The sequence below is a fragment of the Bison bison genome, unplaced genomic scaffold (assembly GCF_000754665.1).
Source record: "Bison bison bison isolate TAMUID 2011002044 unplaced genomic scaffold, Bison_UMD1.0 scf7180017864376, whole genome shotgun sequence".
In the NCBI taxonomy this organism is placed as follows: Eukaryota; Metazoa; Chordata; class Mammalia; order Artiodactyla; family Bovidae; genus Bison; species Bison bison.
The window spans coordinates 12,457,726-12,472,695 of record NW_011494948.1 but is presented as its reverse complement, the minus strand read 5'-3'; positions in this window follow the sequence as shown (position 1 = coordinate 12,472,695).

The window sequence follows — 14,970 nt, the reverse complement described above, 5'->3', positions numbered from 1 at the left end:
CCTTTTTTGGCAAAGTAATCTCTCTGCTTTTCAATATGCTGTCTAGATTGGTCATAACTTTCTTTCCAAGGAGTAAGCATCTTTTAATTTCATGGCTGCAATCACCATCTGCAGTGATTTTGGAGCCCCCCAAAATAAAGTCTGACACTGTTTCCACTGTTTCCCCATCTATTTCCCATGAAGTGATGGGACCAGATGCCACAATCTTAGTTTCCTGAATGTTGTGCTTTAAGCCAACTTTTTGACTCTCCTCTTTCACTTTCATCAAGAGGCTTTTTAGTTCCTCTTCACTTTCTGCCATAAGGGTGGTGTCATCTGCATATCTGAGGTTATTGATATTTCTCCCAGCAATCTTGATTCCAGCCTGTGCTTCTTCCAGCTCAGCATTTCTCATGATGTACTCTGCATAGAAGTTAAATAAGCAGGGTGACAATATACAGCCTTGACATACTCCTTTTCCTATTTGGAACCAGTCTGTTGTTCCATGTCCAGTTCTAACTGTTGCTTCCTGACCTGCATATAGGTTTCTCAAGAGGCAGGTCAGATCAATGTAATACTATGTAATAATAATGTTTGGGACAGCTTCAATGCTTGCCAAATGACAAACATTGTTTTTAGTGGCACCACTTAGATAATTCCATTATGTTCATAATTAGCTCATATTATTCAATTTCCTTTATGGTATAAATTATGTAATAATTAGACTTACACATGAAGTTTGCACAGAGTATCCACATAGCAGCACTTTCTAGGACTTTTGCATAAACCAAGTCCAAAATGAGCTAACTACTTCAGACACTGAATGACATCAAATGGGACAAAATTAAAATGTAATTACAAGATAACATTCATTAAAGAAATCATAAAATTTTGCTGGCAATGTGTGTGTCCCATAGTAGATCACCAAGAAAGCTTTGAGCAAACAGTTAAAGTTCAAAAGGCAGCCTCTGCATTTGCAGAGTTTAATATACATATGTAAATAAAATAGATTATATGAAACATTTGAAAATAAATGACAGTACACTTGGGAAATTTCAGTACCATTCCTGCCCACTCTGAGAGAGGCTGGGACCTAGGACCCTTTGCTGCAATGCTTGTACCTGGACAAAAGTCTCCTAGAGCAACAAAATGCAAACAAACTATAAGGGACTGAAAATAACTAACATACATGCACAATTGGAGCAAATCTGGACAAGAAACAAAGAGACCAAAAAGCTCAACTGCCCCTTCTGAGGAGCCGGGAGCAAAAGCAGGGGTTCGGGAACACGAGCAGGTTACTGCGCATGTCCCCTGCACACACTAGCAGCTAAGGGGTAGGGAAACTACCGAGGACACTCCTCGGGTCCAACCCATGGACACACCCGGTCTGTTACCCTACATAAGGGACCAGCTCGTGCCCCGCCCCGCCCCAGTGAGCAAGCCAGCAAGGGAAACTGTTGCTTGTTCCCATTCCCCCTTGCTACAGCAAGGGCCCCATTAAAGCCTTGCCTGAGTTTCTTGTTCAGACTCTGATCAATTTCTATTGATTAAGGAGGCCAAGAACCCTGGTAGCTAACAGCTTGGGCACAAACTTTGAAAAGAATGTAAATGTCCATCACAGAGAAGGTGGACATGACAAAAACAGTAAAGATGGCCTGTGAGTGACCACTGGGAGATTTAATTTACTCGGTGTCTAGAAGAGAAGTTGATGAGATATATATGCCAAAACACCTTCTTGAGAGAGGACCATAAACACAGGGTAGAGGACGTGTAATTTTTTTGGAGGTATTCTTACACATTATCTTCTGGGATCCTACCATTTTATGACCGGACAAGAAATCCACTGACTTATTGTTCATACATCATCCTCTAATTTTAATATACTTCTGAGTACAAGGTCATCACCACGAAGAGCCACATTTTGAACTTTTAGAAGTTATCTATCCCATTCTCACCCCAAGTACAACTTACAAATCACGGCTTGATTTGCAAAAAGAGAGGAATTTACATCGTGACATCTCCAGTCAACTCTATCCCTTGCTTTCCTTTGAGAGCTCATTTTTTAAGACTTTCATTTTTCTCCCCAAACCACCAACAGACGAAACAAATTTTCATAAAATAAATACGACTAACACTTTGAAGTAAAGATATCCACAAAGAAGCCAGGATTGGAAGATGGTGGCATTGCTACTGACCCATACCACAATTTGGGCTTTACATATCAATTTCTTTTTTGTCTTTACTCATTTAAATCATTTCAAGTTCAGACTCGCTGGCAAAACATCAGTTATTTTCATGTGACTCCTCTACATGCTGCCCCATACAAACTTCACCATTCCAGTAAAATGTTTGAAGGTCATCAGACACAGGAAAAGTGAGAAAGTTACCCCAGGCAGTCTGTCCACTCCCCTGTCACTCTGTCTCCCTCCCCTGCCAACGGATATGAGAAAATACCATCCAAACCTCTTTAGATTTGCGAAAACCAACCACCACCACGAGGCAGAATTAGCAACTGAACTTTTGTGCTTCTAAGAATAAATAGAAGAGGCACTGTACCGGGTCTTCAGTTTTGTGACTATTCAAGAGGTCAGACAGGAAATCTTCATGTAGACTCTCTCTTCGAATCAGTGTAAATTCCCTTAGGAAAACAGCCCCTTGGCTTTGGTCTCCACATACCTAGAGAGATAAGAGAGCCGAATTAAGCCTTCAGATTGAGCCCAGAGGGAGGGGCACTGAGAAATTAACCTCTTGGATTCATTTCAAGTCTGATTAGGGCAATCAGAAACGATGCACAAAAATACATATTCATGTGAGAGCCACTAGAACATTCTGGCATGTGGCTCGTGGGATGGATGCCAGGAAAGTCTCCTGCTAAGTTGGCACATCTTAATTGACTGGCGTACAATGTCAAAATTTAGTGATTTTAAGTTATCTTTGAGGCCAAGTCAAGCATAGTCAGGCTCCTAGATTTAGTCCATTGGAATATCCATCTGTATGCCTCACAATAGGGGTCTTGTACCCACAGGGATCCATCCCTAGTCTTCTTGAGCATCTAGGTAGATCCTGATGTCCTGCAAACAACTGGCAGGGGTATAGCAGCTGGCCTGCACCCACATCAGACTTCCTGAATTATTCCAGGACTTAATAGAACCAGATGCATTTAGCTACTCTGGTGGGAGGCACTGGAGAATTTTTATCTAGAGCTTATCACATACCAGGTTCTTTACACGTGTTATCTGGCACCAGCCCCAGGAGGTATCTGTTATTAGCCACGCTTTACAAATTAGGAACTGGAGGCAAAAGGGTTTTAGGAGTTTGCCAATTTGGTAAGTGCTGACACCAGCACTCAAATACAAGGCTGAATCTAAAACCCTTTTGTGTTCACTATCTCATTTTACTACTGAGTTACTCAAACCTCCTCTGGTGAAGGACAAATTGTTAAGTAACTTCTAGAAATTCAAGGACTGGTATCTATTCACCCAGGCCTCCTACCATCTCTGTTTCCGAGCCTCAGTTTACTCATCACAAAACTGGAAAGATATCATATTACTGGATCACTGAGAGGACAGGAGATAATATATGTTAAGTACTTTGTACAAGGACTTGCATATAGTAAGGTTTTAATAAAGAACAGCCATTATTGCCATTTGGAACAACATGGACGGACCTTGGAGATTATCATACTAAGTGAAGTTAGTCAGAAACACAAATACCATAGAATATCACTTAGATGTGGAATTTAAATACCACACAAATGAGCATATCTATGAAACAGAAACACAAATACCATAGAATATCACTTATATGTGGAATTTAAATACCACACAAATGAGCATATCTATGAAACAGAAACACAAATACCATAGAATATCACTTATATGTGGAATTTAAATACCACACAAATGAGCATATCTATGAAACAGAAACACAAATACCATAGAATATCACTTATATGTGGAATTTAAATACCACACAAATGAGCATATCTATGAAACAGAAACACAAATACCATAGAATATCACTTATATGTGGAATTTAAATACCACACAAATGAGCATATCTATGAAACAGAAACACAAATACCATAGAATATCACTTATATGTGGAATTTAAATACCACACAAATGAGCATATCTATGAAACAGAAACACAAATACCATAGAATATCACTTATATGTGGAATTTAAATACCACACAAATGAGCGTATCTATGAAACAGAAACACATTCATACATATAGAGAGAACAGACTTAATGGCTGCCAAGGGGAAGGTGGGTAGGGAAAAGAAGGATTGGGAGATTGGGATTAGCAGATGCGAACTATTATGTATAGGATGGATAAACAACAAGGCCCTACTGTATAGCATGGGGAACTATATTCAATATCCCACAATAAACTATAATGGAAAAGGACATAAAAAAGAATATATATATGTATAACAGTCACTGTGATGTACAGCAGAAATTAAACACAACAATCTAAATTTTAAAGTAAGAGCCACTATTACCATTGAGAGCACAAGGAACAAATAAAAATCTAACCTTTTAACATACATAAAGCTCTTTGACCACATTCATAATATCTATAGATAACTGTTAAACTATCTCCATATTATTTTCATATTATTTTAACTTTTATACCTTTTCCTGGTATTGGCAATATTTGTAAGGAATATATGGGTGTTCATCATATTAATTTCATATCCTTCCTGAATGTCTGCAATAGTTCATAATAAATTAAAATAATTTTAAACCTGCAGTCTTTTGGGTAGTATAATTTTTCTATACTTTATATGTAAATGGCTTCTGTTATCACACAGTACAGTCAGTATCACTGTGGTGGACAGAATCTTGGGCCCCTCCCTCCCTTGTGTCATCTCTGTGAATACACTGCTTAACATGACAAAGGGACTTACAGATAAAATTACGTTTGTCAACTTCAAGGTAGGGTTAGTATCTTAGATTTTCCAGATGGGCCCAGTACAATCATCAGTTCAGTTCAGTTCAGTTACTCAGTCGTGTCCGACTCTTTGCTAAAAACAGAGCTTTCTCTGGACTGAGGGCAGAAGAGGAAGTCAGGGAGATTCAAAGGGTGATAAGCCAACGCTGGCTTGAAGATGGAGGGGGCCATGAGGGAAGCGTGAAAAGAAAATGAGTTCTGCCAACTATGAAGGAGCTTGGAAGAGGATCCTTGACCTGGAGAAATAAATTTTTGGCCAACACTTTGATTTTAGCCCAGTGAGACTCTGAGCAGAGAATTCAGTCATTCATGCCTTGCTAGACTTCTGACCTGCAGAAATCATGAGGTAATACTTCTGCGTTGTTTTCAGCAATCAAGTCTGTGGTAATTCATTATGGCGGCAAGAGAAATCTGATAGAATTATCAAGAGGCAGGGTGCAACGAGAGGTTATCTCATTTCCTCTCCTAGACTGTTTCGTAAGAATTAACCAGTATGATACAAGTAGAGGTAGAATCTAAAAGACTGGTCCTTGGAAATGTATCCATCTGGCTAACCTAATACCTGTTACATTTAAAATTAATTTCTCTTCGTTCTTTTCCCATCAGAGTCAACCATTTCTTGACTCTACAAGTTAAATACACTTCAAAAACCCATCTTGACTATGTAATTTCCCTGCTCAGAAGCTTGCAGGATACCCCAGCTACTGTTGGGTATAATCCAAATTCATGTCTTCGTGTTCAGGATCACTCACAGCTGTTCAAGTTCTAGATATGGGTTGGCTGCACTTGTGCAACTCCCTTTTTGGAAAAGATCAAGATTCAAATTTAAAGTAAACTAGAATTGATGTGTGTTGACTTTCTTGTTTTCAAAAAGACTAATATATGCTGATCACCAGTGAACCTCATATTTTACGAATCTTTTCTCCAAATATCATAGGCTATTTAGAATTTAACTTATTATTCAAAATGGTGACCATCTGTAGTCATGCAGTGCTATAGTTCTTAAAAGCTACAATCAGAGAAGATGAATAAACTTCACACTTTCTTTGCGAGAATTTTTTTGCCTGTGTAAGACATGTTTCTTTCATTAAACTGATTAAAGAAATAAACAGAAATGACTCAAATATCCTCCAAAGAGACAGTGAGATGTCAGATAAAAAGACTGAATATTCAATACTACAAAAATGAAAGACAATCAGCAAACAACTTGTCCATTTGGTTTATACTTTAATTCTCAATCATAACTGTGTATTTGTTTTAGAAAGCATCTCTGCCTGTTTATTTTTCCCAAGAATGTTGACACTTTATAAGTCATACAATTCTCACCAAATGCTCAACCATCAAATACTATTATGTGATACTAGGGCAGAAGGAATTCATTAAGCTAAAATTCAATTTAATCCTGGAAAAAGATAAGAATATATGTTAGATGAATGTAATTATAACCATTTTCCCCCTACAGATATCATATGCATATCTGTTTTTAATTTCTATTCATGAATGCTATTAGTAATTAAACAATTTAAACTACCCAAATTAACTTGGTCAACATTATGTGGTTTTGAAAATCTCTATTAACTATGGACAATATTATATATAATATAATTATATATATAATATATATATAATATATATATAATATAATATATATAAAGATAAAGGAGATATATAAATATATAAAGATATATAAACATATACATTTTATACTTCTATTTCAAGCAGATTTTTAGCTTATTTAAATCCAGAGTAGTCCTTTATCTTACTGATGCTTTCATTCATTCATGTGTACACACATTTATTCAGGAATTAACTTGTGTCAAGAGCTCCACTATAGCACATATTTCCTCCTTACAGGGCATAGCTATCTAATGAGTACACGGATGTGGTAGAGATGAGTAGATGGTCCCAAAAGCCACCATCTTCTCATCATTTTTGCACATGTCTAGAGTATAATTTCCAAGCTTTCTTTGCAGATAAGGTGATTGAGACTGAGTTTTAGCTAGTGGAAGTGATGGGTGATACCACCAGGCCCATAAAAATCTCCCTATTACCCTCCTCCATGCTCTTTTGCCTCAAGTCTGTTTAGAATGAAGAGAGCCTCAGGAAAACCTTGGAGTCCCTTATTAAAGGTCACTGAGGTTCCATTAGCTGAACAACTTCATGCAAGAAGCGAACCCATGACCTGTTCACTACCTAATATTGTAACGTGAGAGGGAAGAGGAATGGAGGGAAAATAAGGATAGAAAACTAAAAGATACAAACTACTACATGTAAAATAAATAAACCACAAGGGTGGATTGTATGGCATAGAGAAATACAGCCATTACTTTATAGTAACTTAAATGGAGTATAGTCTCTGTAAGTATTGAAACGCTATGTGTACACCCAAAACTAATACAGTAAGTCCTCATCATATGAATGAGTTCTGTTCCGAGAGCACTTTTGTAAGTTTTCTTTCTTCATAAATCAAACAAATAAATAAAACAAAGTTAGCCTAAGTATCTAACTAACACAATTGACTAGACTGTGTATTACTATACAATAATAGGTTTATACTTTTCACACAAAAAACACAAAAAAACCAAACACATACAAAGAATAAAGACAACATTTTTAATCTTACAGCACAATACCTTGAAAAGTACAGTAGTATAGTACGACAGTTGGCATATAGGGGCTGGCATCGAGTGAACAGGCAGGAAGAGTTACTGACTGGAGGAGGCAGAGGACGTGGCAGATGGAAGAGCTGAAGGATCATCAGCAACAGGAGACGGGGCAGACTGCAGTTTCACTAATGCCTGAGGTTGATGGAGCCTGATGGTGATGGTATGCACACTCTTTGAAAGTCTGCAATTTCAAGGTTAGCATGTAGGGAACTTACCATAGCATGTAGGGGACTTACCATATTATAAGATCAACTATACTTCAATAAAAAGTGCAAAAAAATAGCTAACACTCTACTGTGTTTGAACCACTATTCCTTACTAGGGGTTAATCTACCTTAACTACACAATGAAAAATTGGATTGGAACAGAATGTGTACAGTGGTACACGAATCATGAATCAAGCAGCCAGTGTCTCAGAAGTGGACTTATAAGTTTAGAGGTGTGTGCAGGTGGTCCTAAGGAAGTAAGACTGGAGATGAGGTAAAAAGTTTCAGATTACTGCAATTATTTAGATGAGAATTAATGAAGACCCTGGTGGCTCAGTGGTAAAGAATTTGATTGTCAATGCAGGAGACGTGGGTTTGATCCCTGGGTTGGGAAGATCCCCTGGAGAAGGAAATGGCAACCCACTCCAGTATTCTTCCCTGGGAAATCCCATGGACAGAGGAGCCTGGCAGGCTACAGCCCATGGGGTCACAAAAGAATTGGACATGGCTTAGCAACTAAATAACAACAACAAGGGGCTGGTGGGGAAGGGAAATATCAAGATTTGGTGGCTAACTGAATGCACAACACAAGTCTCAGGTTACATCCACATTTTCTGTCTGAATTTGAGCAGAAGAGCACAGTGGATAGTAGCACTTTCAACAAAATAGAAAATACAGGAAGAGAAACAAGCACATGGGTTAGATTGGAATTTTATTCCAGAGAAGTGGAGAATGAGGTGATTTGGGCAAAGAAAGCAGAGCTTCGGTCCTCAGAAAGAAATTTGTCTGGAGATAATATGTAGGGGTTGGCATCATGTGGGGAGGAGATGATACTTGGCATGAATGAGCTTGCCAAGAAAAAGTATGGAGAATGAGAAGATATGACCCTTGGGAGCACTGATTCTTAACATGGAACATGGGTCCATCTCAAATGGCCCATTTATGCCAACAGAAAATGTCAACAAGGAGAACCCAAAATTATTACTGATTTTCATCATATTTAGGCTTCCTTTTATTGGCTTCTATGAAAATTTACTGCTGACAGCACTACAACCAACTTATGACAAATAGTTCCTTGAGAACAGAGAACATGGCTGATTGGCCTATCAATCCCAGCCCCTGAACTCAGCTAATGTTGAATGAAACTTGAAAATTCCCAGGATAACTGAGACTTCAGAAGTCTATTTCTGATGGTCAGACCAGGTTTCTTGATTTGGGGTTTTGAAAATACTTCACATTCGATATGTCAAAATTTCCCTTGCACTTATAAGGTAGTTGCTGCTGCTACTGCTGCTAAGTCGCTTCAGTCGTGTCCGACTCTGTGTGACCCCATAGATGGCAGCCCACCAGGCTCCCCTGTCCCTGGGATTCTCCAGGCAAGAACACTGGAGTGGGTTGCCATTTCCTTCTCCAATGCATGAAAGTGAGAAGTGAAAGTGAAGTCGCTCAGTCGTGTCCGACTCTTGGCGACCCCATGGACTGCAGCCCACCAGGCTCCTCCATCCATGGGATTTTCCAGGCAAGAGTACTGGAGTGGGGTGCCATTGCCTTCTCCGATATAAGGTAGTTAGCATATCATAAAATGCTTCAAACCTGGCATCCTATAGCATGTTATGGTTCAGAAGTGTTACTTTCACAGATGGAAAAACAGAAATGTGAGAAGTAGAAGAATTTTCATTGCCAGTGGCTATGTTAGGACTAGCGACCAGAGACAATGTCTCTTAAAACTCAAGACTCTGCAAGATTCTCACTTTATTATTCACCTAGATAAATAAGGCAAGAAACAATCATTACTAATATTCATACCTATAACAAATAATCATGCCTATCTGTTTCTATAGGATTTCTAGACTCATAAGGACTGTTCCTCAGAAAGCATGAAGATTGCTATGTGCTTGAATTTGTACCCTATGATGAAGACTGCTTCTCCAATTGCAGTCTGATTTCCTTCTTCATGGACTCCTCTTTCTACTCATTGGCACACCAAAGTACTCCTTAGAGAATCCAGGAATGTAGACATACCAGCTCCCAGAATAGAATCTCATTAGATCCAGGAAAGCATGGAAGCAATTTATTGTTGTGGTATATGTTCTCTCTAATGGGGCTGAGCCATCAACCATGCAGAGATTTTAGGGAGGGACATAGGTAAATACAGGGAACAAGGACGTTTCCAACTAACTCTCTCTATCCCATTAGAGGGAAAAAGGAGGTAAAGGTAGTTGGAAACAGAAGTCACTGAATAGTAAGAAAAGTGTTTGCAATTGGCTTTTGGACACAGTTAGAAACTATATCTATGATAACTTTGTCTTCTATTTAAAGCTTGCTTCCATCGTAATCCAGCAGCAAACACCCCCCTTGGCTTGCCTCTCCTTTCAGTGGATCCAGAGAACACTGATTAGTATTCTGACTTGTCTGCTCACCATTCACATGCTTGTAGTAAGAAAAGATTACCTCTCCCCACCCCCTTAGAATTTCCTATTTCTTACAAGTTTTCCCTATGAATTGTGACTAGAATTTGGAAAGTTAAAATACACAACAACTGGTTTACCTCTACATCATTCAGGAAGAGTCATCATTTCTATAGAAATTGTAATGTTGATGACGGGAGTGGATTAAGGCCAGAAGTTTTAAGTGGCTATAATGTTCTCATAACTCCAGGAGACACAGCCATTTACTAACAGGCTGAGAGAAAAGGATGTAGAAATAATAGAAGTTTAAACATACAAACATGCCCTCACATTATCATTTTATTGTTCGTCTTTCTTCATTTAGTTTTTCTGTGAAAACTTAAACGTAGCCAAACTTTTGTCCCATGGGTAGGATTCAGGTTTCTGTATTACTTACAAAGTGCAGCACTGAAAACCACACAGTTAAATCTATTTTCCTACCAAAAGGATTCTGTAAAGTATATTTATGCCCATATTTTGGTTCACAGTTTACTAAGAATTAAGATAGTGAAGCTGTAAATTCTGACCAGATTAGAATAACAATTTAAACAGCTTAAGTAGCCGGTCACTGTGTTATCTGAATACACACCTATATTTAAAAACCAGTGGGTAGTGAAACGATTGGGTCAGGGTTATGAGTTCTTGGCACAAAGGGGACACTGAAGTGTTTATTGAATGAATAACTGTATAGATACTTTCCTTGGAGCCAAAAAAATCTCTAGCTCCAGTTCTGAGAGTTGCTGCTAAGTAACAGGGAGAAATAATGAGACCTTGAAGTGAAAAAATGAAATTCGCTCAGTTGTGTCCAACTCTTTGTGACCCCATGGACTGTAGCCTACCAGACTCTGTCCATGGAATTTTCCAGGCAAGAATACTGGAGTGGATAGCCTTCTCTAGGGGATCTCCAGGGGATTCCCTTCTCTAGGGACTCTTCCTGACCCAGGGATGAAACCCAGGTCTCCTGCATTGCAGGCAGATTCTCTACTGTCTGAGCCACCAGGGAAGCCCCCAGTGAAACCTTATACTGACTCAATCAAATGTCCCCAGTGTAGCTGTGCAACCCAGTATCATTACCATCGGATCCTCAAAACTCCTCAAAGCTCCTCAGAGGCCAAGGGAAGAAAGAGAAAACATGTTCCCAAAGTGAAAGCATAAGTAACTTCTGGTTTGAAGAAAACTGAGCCAAAGAATGAATATCCTATCACTAGCCCTTAAAATATTGATATAGTTAGCTTAGACCAAAAGTTAAAATAGTCCCAGGTGAAACTTCAGGATTAAATCAATTAAGTAGATTTAAAATAAAAGTATAGATCTCTCCAACTTGGTTAAAGATCAGGTTTGGAAACAAACTGAGTTTAGTAAATTCTACATGGCAATAAAAAAGGGTCCTGGTTTTTGGAAGGAAATCAATCATTTTACAGCCTGTCTCTGGCAGGACTACTCTAATAGATTCAAATGCTATGGGGAAAAAACGCAATCTACTCTCAGTGGCTCCTTTCCATTAACCCCACTAACCTCTTGCCTGGTTGGAATATTGTAACACAGTAAGATGGGGAAATGAGTGAAGAGTAATTCAAATGTCAAGGATAGGAAAACATTATGAGCATAGAATCTTACTAAAGACATTTCCTCATTAAAATGCAGAAAAAGTATTTCAGAGGTTTATGAGAACAATGCAACAAAATATTTATAATTGTCTCCAAACTCAGAGTCACCCAATAGAAGAGGCTCCACAAGCTTATCATGCTTGAGCTCAGCAATTCTGCCTGCATACATTAACGAATTTGTACAAAGAGCAGGGAGGCAGTGCCAATGAAGAAACTGCCTTCATTGTTGAAAAGGTCCACTCTTAAAATCATCTCTTTTATCTTTGAAAGTATTTTCGGTTGTCAGGTTGGGGGGGGTGGTGACTAAATCTTTTTAAACAGAGACTCTGTGAAGCCCCCTAGACCTCTATTCATACTTACTTGTACAGACAGTTTGTCTAGGAAAAGCAATAGATTCTTGAAGTAGCTTCAGGTGTCCCAGTTAAGGGCTGCCAACTATGCAAGCTGATTAGCAGAATTATACTCCCCCAAAGGAAGGGGTAAACATGATCCTGAGAAGATGGGTGAGGGAAGTTAATAAAAACATTCTTATAGCCATATTTAAGCCACTGACATTTAGATACCTGGTGTTTGGAACTTAATAATCATCTCAGGATTCTGTTTGTTCTTCGACCAACTTTAATTATTATTTCTAAGGATTGTTAAGATAATTGCTGAAAGGTTAAAGCAGAAAGACAGAGAAGGCGATGGCACCCCATTCCAGTACTCTTGCCTGGAAAATCCCAAGGATGGAGGAGCCTGATAGGCTCCAGTCCATGGGGTCGTGAAGAGTCGGACACGACTGAGCGACTTCCCTTTCACTTTTCACTTTCATGCATTGGAGAAGGCAATGGCAACCCACTCCAGTGTTCTTGCCTGGAGAATCCCAGGGATGGGGGAGCCTGGTGGGCTGCGGTCTATGGGATCACACAGAGTCAGATACGACTGAAGTGACTTAGCAGCAAGCAAAGCAAAGCAGAAAGAAGTGAGATGGGACATGTTGGTCCAAAATGTTCAACTGAGCCTCATAATTCTTGGTACAGATGTTCCTACTTAGTTCAGATCTGATTTAGAGAAATAGCTATAATATGGTTTGAGGCAAGGTGACCAGATGTAGTTGAATATAAAGATCTGTCCCAGAATGTCAATGAAAAGAAACTCTATTACACTAGCAAATCTTTACAGAAGGGGAAAAGTTATCCTTAAAAAATAGTCTACTTTATCTTTAAAGGAGATGGATATCGATCTCGACGAGCTACTGATTCTTTTAAAAAATAAAATTTTCAAAATGAACAATGTGGAGAAGTTTACCTTCACAGTACTAGTGGGAAAAGAAAAAGTAAAGCTAACAGAAGGAATCCCATCTGAGGCGACGCACTGTACAATACAGGCTTGATCTGTGGCTAAGCTGTGCATTTCTATCCCTTGTGAGAAACATGGGCGCTGAAACAAAAGTGCTGAGAATTTGAGAGAGCATCTTCACCAGGCTCTTATCTTTTCAGATGAGGAACATAAATTGCCTTCCTAAGTACAGGGAAGAGAAAATATGTGGGTTTTCAGATATCTCCTTTGGCATACGTAAGATGGAAAAACAGCCAAATAACTTAAGAAACTCAAATAACTTCCCTCAAATATAAAGCCAACTCTCTTCTCCCTGATTTCATTCTATTCCATTCTTCTCAAAAGGGGAACAGAGTTCAATCTCCAGAATTCAAAAGTCAATCGGCTTCAGAATACTGATGAAAGTCATGACTCAGATCTACACTTAGATAACAAAAGAAAACAGAAACAGAAAAGGCGGAATCTTCTGTGCTCTATGCCTAGGTGGGTGGGCACATAATTATCACATCTCCTAAAGACAAGGAGAAACACACATAGTTTTCAAAGTGTGCACGTGTGTGTGTGTGTGTGTGTGTATGCATTCAATTTGACATTTAAATGAAACCCTCACTACTGCCAAGAACTAAGGGACAGAATTGAGCAGCTGGAGGAGAATTGAAAAAAAAAAAAAAAGGAAGAACATAAAGGTGTGTATAGACACATGCAGTGGTAGAAATCAACTTTTCTCACTGTTTTCTTAGTAAATGTACATATAGGTCAACATCATTACCAGGTGTTCTGAAAGAGTTGCTTGCCTAAGGGGAACTTATAGTCAGAATACCACTCACATTCGGAATCAAGATGGAGATATTAATTAGGGCAAGATGTCTCTCTCTCTCCTTTTCATTATAGGGGACTGGAATGCAAAAGTAGGAAGTCAAGAAACACCTGCAGTAACAGGCAAATTTGGCCTTGGAATACGGAATGAAGCAGGGCAAAGACTAATAGAGTTTTGCCAAGAAAATGCACTGGTCATAACAAACACCCTCTTCCAACAACACAAGAGAAGACTCTATACATGGACATCACCCGATGGTCAACACTGAAATCAGACTGATTATATTCTTTGCAGCCAAAGATGGAGAAGCTCTATACAGTCAGCAAAAACAAGGCCAGGAGCTGACTGTGGTTCAGACCATGAACTCCTTATTGCCAAATTCAGACTTAAATTGAAGAAAGTAGGGAAAACCACTACACCATTCAGGTATGACCTAAATCAAATCCCTTATGATTATACAGTGGAAGTGAGAAATAGATTTAAGGGCCTAGATCTGATAGAGTGCCTGATGAACTATGGAATGAGGTTCGTGACATTGTACAGGAGACAGAGATCAAAACCATTCCCATAGAAAAGAAATGCAAAAAAGCAAAATGGCTGTCTGGGGAGGCCTTACAAATAGCTGTGAAAAGAGAAGCGAAAAGCAAAGGAGAAAAGGAAGGATATAAGCATCTGAATGCAGAGTTCCAAAGAATAGCAAGAAGAGATAAGAAAGCCTTCTTCAGCGATCAATGCAAAGAAATAGAGGAAAACAACAGAATGGGAAAGACTAGGGATCTCTTCAAGAAAATCAGAGATACCAAAGGAACATTTCATGCAAAGATGAGCTCGATAAAGGACAGAAATGGTATGGACCTAACAGAAGCAGAAGATATTAAGAAGAGATGGCAAGAAAACACAGAAGAACTGTACAAAAAAGATCTTCACGACCCAGATAATCACAATGGTGTGATCACTGACCTAGAGCCC